A 6984-nucleotide genomic window follows, 5' to 3' on the forward strand; every position below is an offset into this window, starting at 1 on the left:
CCCCACCCCCCCCCCCCCCCCCCCCCAGTTGTTACTAGGCATCTGAGCAGAGCAGGCAGCCTAAAGCAGAGGATCCCCAACACGTGAATACTCCTACGCATTACCGCAGCCCGCTCTCTTTGAGTGTCTGCAAAATCCCCTCCGATGTCAATATGCATACACAGAGAGAGAGAGAGAGAAAGAAAGAGAGAGAGAGACCCAAAAGAGAAAAACCCTTCCTGAATACAGTTCCACTGCTGCTGTGTTTATAGCCTCGTCTGATCTTTCCCGGTGATAGCAACGCTCGCAAACACCGGCATGCCCCGCGATGAACCTAAATAAAGTCGCTCTGGGAGGATCATGTGCAGCAAATGAGAAACAGTGTTAATTATGAGCTTCAGATAGAAGTCTCTCTGGGGCAAAACACCCGCGATGTTAAGCAAAAAAATGTTCGCAGAAGCGCCATATGTATGGTTTCCCCTTTAATGACCGACATCTTCAGATAATTTAGATCATTGTGTCAAAAAGATGGATTCAGACTAGAAACGGCGGGTAACATGACTTTTCCCCGCCACTACATTCCTACTCAGGAGAGTGCTATTACCCCCAGATCAAGCGGTAATCTCCCAGTCCCAAAAATATCTAGGCTATGCATGGTCTAACTGAAACTGGTCAAACTTCCCTGACTAGTACATCACATTCTGGGTCAGGATTCGCGCCATCTACAAAAGAAAGCACTTACCTTTTCCGTTTTTCATTTCTCTCTCTCTTTTTAAACTCTTTTTTAAAAGAAGGGCTTTGTGCAGGCTGAGACAGACAGAGGAGACAGAGGGAGAGTGAAAGCAGGGCAGCCTACAGTCTCTCCTCATGCGTCAGGATGGAGAAAGCAGGTCAGTCCGATGTGCGTCGTCTCCCAGTTCTGTCGGAGACTAAAATATTTGGTGTTGCCATTCAGGATTTAGGGCGCTAGCTCAAATAAAAGGTGGGTTGGCTGGGTGGTGGTGGTGTTGGGAAGGGTGAAGGGTTTGGGAGTGGAAAGGTGGCGGTGGTGGTGGCTGGAGAGGAGGAGGGGGAAGAGTACACAGAGTTACAAATGTGAGCCAGCTGATAGAAAGAGCCCGCCAAATCAGGGGGACTTTACGCATTTGGGGAGGCGCGCCGCACGATTCACCTCACTGCATTGACTCTCTCTCTGTCTCTCCCTCTTGCTCTCTCTCTCTCTCTCTCTCTCTCTCTGTGCGCGTGTGTGTCTATGTGCCTATGTGTGTGTACGTGTGTGTCTGTGTGAATGACTCCCAGACAGAGACGGAAAGCATGAATGGGGAAGGAGAAGCGTCCGCGCTATTATCGGCGCAAACCCGCCGGGAAACGAATAAATCGGGCTCAATTAAAAAGGAACGAGGAGTGAGGTGAAGCAAATGCAGCTCGCGGGGAGGGATAGGGAATTCATTTTATATGTATGTATAAAAGAAAAGAACGAAATCTCCGGGTATGGAGATGCATTCATGTCACAGCACAGGGAATGGCTTTGGAAAAGTGTCTGGACGACGAGACCTGCAACCACCTCTCTTTCTTTCTCTCTCTCTCTCTCTCGCTCTCTCTCCATCTCTATGTGTTTGTCTCTCTATCTGTCTCTCTTTCCCTGGTCCTCTTCTCCAGCAGTGTGCTATTGACCTGCATTGACGTCATTGCGTCATTAGGTATCCCTTAGAAACACTGACTTTCAAAAATAGTATCAAATTAATTCAGCTGGCAAGGAGAGAGGGGTGGGGCTTAAGTGTTTGGGGTTGGGGCGTTTGGGGTGAAGGGGTGTGTGTGTTGGTAGATATGGGTGAGGATGGAGAGGGATAGCATGTTTTACCCCGCCAACCCCCCCACCCCCCTCACATCCCTCCGCCACCATTTCTAAGCCGACTGGGGCGGAGAGCTACAGCCCAGACACATCGATATCTGAAGCGTAAAGACTTGGAGTCCCGCTGGAGGGGGGGACAATACAAAAATAACTCAAATTCAAATTGAATTTCGCATATGTATATTAGTCATTGCTGTCAAAGCAAGTATATAAACACATAATCAATGAGAAAGGAGAGCATAAAGAAAGAAAACATTGATTAAGGTAATGATAAAAGATAATAAGTAATAGCTTTAGTAGTCAGGTCAGATAGGTTCATCTCTTTTTGTTTCTGTCTCTCTGTCTCTTCCAGTCTAAAAATATCCTCCAGCCTCCAGCTGACAATGTTGAAAACATTTCCCCATTTAACCCACAGCTCTTAAAGCCCAGGGAGCCAGAACAGACAGACAGACAGGCAGACGGACAGACCGGTAGGAAGAGAAACAACATCTGTAATTCTACAGGTTTTAGGGATGATGAGAACATCCAGACAATGCTGGGTTCTTCTGGGTCTTCCAGTAGCAGACCCGTAATGACCCCCAGAAATCCTTTAATTCCTTCAAATACAAAATAGAAAATTTGATTTAAAGAACCCCGCCTTGTTCTTGATGAACAGATATGTTGTCACTGCTGCACTGGAACATTTCAGGTCATTTTTAACAGATAAATGATGGTGGACTGGACGATGCTAATGCCACTGGAATTGGAACGAATGGTGATACAAAATTCGAGAACATTCCATTCAGATGTTTTTCTATACAGCATGAATAAACCAGAACTGTGGTGGTTTTAGTTTCAGGTCATACATACAGTGTTTGGAAAGCTGTTAATGAAGAAAGTTTATTGAAGAGTTAACTGGCGTACTGAGGGTTCCCTTTAGGAGCTGTCCCTGGTGCTGAAATGTCACTACAAGCTGATGCTTTACTTCTTCACTTCTCTTTTTTGAAAGCCCTCTAACTCATCTGCAGTCCAGGAAAATATTGTGACTGACAATTGATAATAAGCTGATGAAGCAAAGTGGTGATACACTCACCAGAATCACTACAGAACTGCAGTTTATATGTCTAATTCACAGGCTACGGGCTTCAATATAGAAATTACACGCATCATATGCACAATGCAGAAGACAATACAATTCCAAGGTTTAAGTCTGAAATCCAGGAATCGAACGTTATATCTCGACACACCATGATCTTTGAAGTGAACATCTAAACAATTGCATAAAAGTGACAGATGGAATATATATATATAATATATATGTATATATATGTGTGTGTGTGTGTGTGTGTGTGTGTGTGTGTGTGTGTGTGTGTGTGTGTGTATGTATGTAGGCTATAAATGTGAATGTAGTCAGCTTAGCTTAACTGTAGTTATTCAATATAATTTATACTCACTAAATCTACTTAATTACAAGAGAAACATGTTTAAGTGGTTCAGTTGGTTGACAGACTCATTTGTTGTTTCAGTGCCCAGCATAGGTCATGATACTACATTATAAAAATTATAAGTATAAGTATAAAAGAAAGTGCCGATTAATTCATTGTTTTAACTTATTATTGTTTAAACTCTATTCACACACATCACTGCATGAAAAGTGATTAAGGAGGAAATCTTACAAACAATAGTTTGATGCCAAGTGTCAGTGATACTCACTCCTCCTGCCGACATATCCCTTAAGAAGCTGGAGCTGTGTTGTTGTGATCCTGACCTTTGAGTCCTTAGCAAAAAGAGAATTTTCAAGTCAGCATCAGTGAACCTTTCACACTCTGTGTTCTCCGCTCCGTGGTCAGTTATTTCAATTAGGTTGAAAAAGAAGCTTATAGAACAACAGGCTTTTATCTGTAAATCCACAATGTACCAGCAACCTTAGTCATTTCCGTCTTTAATTTAATATGACTATGAGACATGTTGTTTTGGAAAGTATAGCCTCCTGCACCGCATGCATGGCTACCAAACACACACAAACACACTCACACACACATGCAGATGTTGGCAACTGATTTGGAACCTTTCCATCTGTTTATAAATTTTTAGACCGGCTCCTTTGAAAAGTTACCCCAACCTACTTTAGTCGCTTTGCTGCCATTTGTTTTCTCCTGTCTCACAGAAAGAAAGCAAGGCTGTTTTCCTATGTGTGATATATGAAGTGAAGGAGAGGAAATGAGTGAAGGAGGATTGAGGGAGGGAGGGGGAGAGGAGAGCAGAGAGACTGTGGCAAAAAATATTTCACCATTAAGACTAAATTAGGCCTCATGATTCATCCTCTTGAATTGAGAAACACACATTTCGAATGTCGTAGGATGCTCCATCTCAAGTCTGGTATCCATTTAGCACTACACCTTTCAGTTTTTTTTTTTGTGTGTGCCAAACACACTAAAAAAAGGGTGTGAGTGCTGCCTGGGAGGAGGAAGTGGAGTGTGTGATCAACAACAAACAGGAGAGATGCTCTGTCTACACCCAGATGCATGAATTTGCCACTGACCTGCTTAGATTATTGCAAATAACAGGTGACAGGTCAAACTGGTGGGGGTTTCCTTAAGGAAAGTCTGCTCTGGAGGCGCTGAAGCTGCAGTTGACCTCTGACCTCTCTGTGGATGGAGGTAAAAAAAAAAAAAAAAGATTCCCACATAAATCAATGAGGAAATCACATTAAATGAGATAAAAATAAGAGGAACAAAACAATGACAAGTAAACAAGGGTTGTTGCAGGTGCAGGCTGTGGGACTTTGAGATGTGTGATTGCAGGACAAGGCGGGGGGACCCACATGGGGAGAAATGTATCATGGAAGACGTCACCGGCACCAGTGGAAGTCACGCAGCATTCAGGGGTCAGTGCCAAAGCTGACGACAGAGTTAGAGAGACAGAGAGAGAGAGATCCTGGGTGTGACTAAGACACTCCGACCATGGAAAAACAGTGTGCTGTCCTCCATTCCTCCTCCATAATAACATAAACACATGAGTCAGTCAGCCTATTTGAGCGGAAATGTTAGTCTTGATAACGAAATGAAAATAACGCTCCCTCCGTACGGTCTATTGAGCTTCAATCCTCCGCCCTATCTTTTTTCTTAGCATGTCAATACAATAATAATACCTTCCAAAACATTTGCCTTGGGTGCATGATGGCCCCTGTCTTTTCCACTTGGATCTCTGCTTGTGTGTATGAGTGAGTGTATGTGTGTGTGTTGTATACACACAGGTCCTTTTAATTTGTTTGATGTCCCCTCCCATCTGCCTTGTGGCTTTCCATTCCAACTCGTAGGCTGAGTCTTTCTAGGAAACAGTGGGTGTTTTGGTCTGATGTTTACTATTGGGCCCCAGTCAGCAAAGGCAAGCATACACTCTGAAAAGAGAAGGACTCAGTGGATCCTCATACTTCACGTACTGAACCATTATACCTTCAAAGAAATAACAGAGAAGGTTTTTTGTGGATTTCACCAAGTTGAATGTGTGATTTTTTTATTTATTTTTTGAGGCCTCTTGTTTCCTCTCTGATTGGCTTAATAAACTGGTGACCCCATCTCTACAGTTTTGGTTAAATACTAAATTGATAAAAAAAACATTGACTATAATCAAAAAAATGTTTTACCTGTAGTTGCCTTGTTGCATTGTTAAGGTCTGTGTGAGACCATTTAAGACTGACTTTTGTCTAATTTGTTTTCTAGTTTAGGTTCACTGTGTGTAAAAATTCATTCAACAGAATTCAAGAACACCTTGAAATTACAGGTTTCAGGTCTAGAGGAACCTTTGCCAGGTTTACTATGTACAACCATTTTTGTTGAGAGTGTGTACAGAGAGATGGCTGGCCAGGTTTTGTTTGAATTTCAAGCCCAGATTAAGGAACCCTGCGCCCTCTCCTCCCTCCCCCTCCCCTCCTCCTATTTATTTTTCCATCTCTCCTGCCTAAATGATGTCAATGGAAGCAGAGCTATAGTGCTATTTATAGAACGCCCCCCTTACACTACACACAAATGCACACATACACACACATAAACACACACAAATACACACACCACCACTACCACCACTTAGATTTACATACCCCCTACTCCTGCACCCCCACCCCCCACCCCCCAGCCCACAGCCAACACCAACCATCCTCAGCATCACTTGCTTGGTCGGGAGCTCTGCTGAACACAATAAACCACTTCAAGAGAAGAATCCGCATGAATAGAGCCGCTGAATATTTATGAACGGCTTTGTCACATGTGCACCGCGCACGCACGGCTACGCGCACGCCCCCTGTCCATCACCCCCCCCCCCCCCCCCCCCCCCACACACACACACACACACACACACACTTTAATGTGTGTGTACTGTATGTGTTTGCTCTCCATGCCTGGTTATTGCCCGTGCAGCCGTTCTTCCCTCTGCAGGAGAAAAAAAAGGAAAAAGAAAACCCATTGAGAGGGACAGGAGCGATGCGCGCCCCCTGCGTTCTTCTTCTTCTTCTTCTGCTTCTTCATTCACTCATATCGTGCAGTCATTCATTCATTCATTCATCACTTTCCCACTCACTCATTCACACAGTTCCTCCCTCAAAGTCTGTGAATGGACGGATAAATGGGATGAATGCAGGGAGCCACCTGTTCCGTTGCTGCACTATTTGCTGCTGTTATTCCAGTTTTGCTTTGTTTGTATGTTTTTTCCTATACAGTTGGAATCACCAAGTTGTGCGCGTGCGTGTGTGCGTGCGTGCGTGGAAGGGTGGTGGTGGTGGGGGGGGGGGGTTACATCTAACAGGCCAAGTCTCAGGGGACACCAGAGTACACAGTGTTCCCTGGGTATGAGTTTTGGGAGCGCTATGCATAGACCAAATAACACCCCCCCTCCTCCCTCCTCCCATCTCTCTCTCTCTCCACGACTCTTTCTGTCTCTTGACATTCACATGCTAGATTACGTAACATAGTTGGGAGGGGTGGAGGGTGCGGGGGGTGGAGTTTAAAGCTGGAGGGGTGGTGGTGGGGGTGTTTAAAGTCTCCTTCCATCACAAATAAATGCACGGTTTGCTGCACAAGCGTCTTCGATTGAGAAGAACACATGAGGTCTGTTTTTTTTTAGACTGCCTTCTATTTCTGAAAGGCGGCCGTGATAAAAATAAACTTACCCCACCCCCC

General features: G+C 44.5%; 1 long non-coding RNA gene across 4 annotated transcripts in view; it reads right to left on the reverse strand.

The window, feature by feature from the left end:
• LOC111650337 (uncharacterized) overlaps positions 1 to 1045 on the reverse strand; it is a 49478-nt gene extending 48433 nt beyond the window's left edge. For all 4 annotated transcript variants that reach the window (XR_002760392.2, XR_015436852.1, XR_015436850.1 and 1 more), the window contains exon 1: positions 722 to 1045. This is a non-coding gene — a long non-coding RNA (uncharacterized LOC111650337). The remainder of the gene's footprint in view (positions 1 to 721) is intronic.
• Between the last annotated feature and the right edge of the window lie 5939 nt (positions 1046 to 6984).

The sequence above is a fragment of the Seriola lalandi genome, unplaced genomic scaffold, assembly GCF_002814215.2.
Source record: "Seriola lalandi dorsalis isolate HSWRI2012SDOR001 ecotype SW California unplaced genomic scaffold, Sedor1 jcf7180002052274, whole genome shotgun sequence".
Classification (NCBI taxonomy): domain Eukaryota; kingdom Metazoa; phylum Chordata; class Actinopteri; order Carangiformes; family Carangidae; genus Seriola; species Seriola lalandi.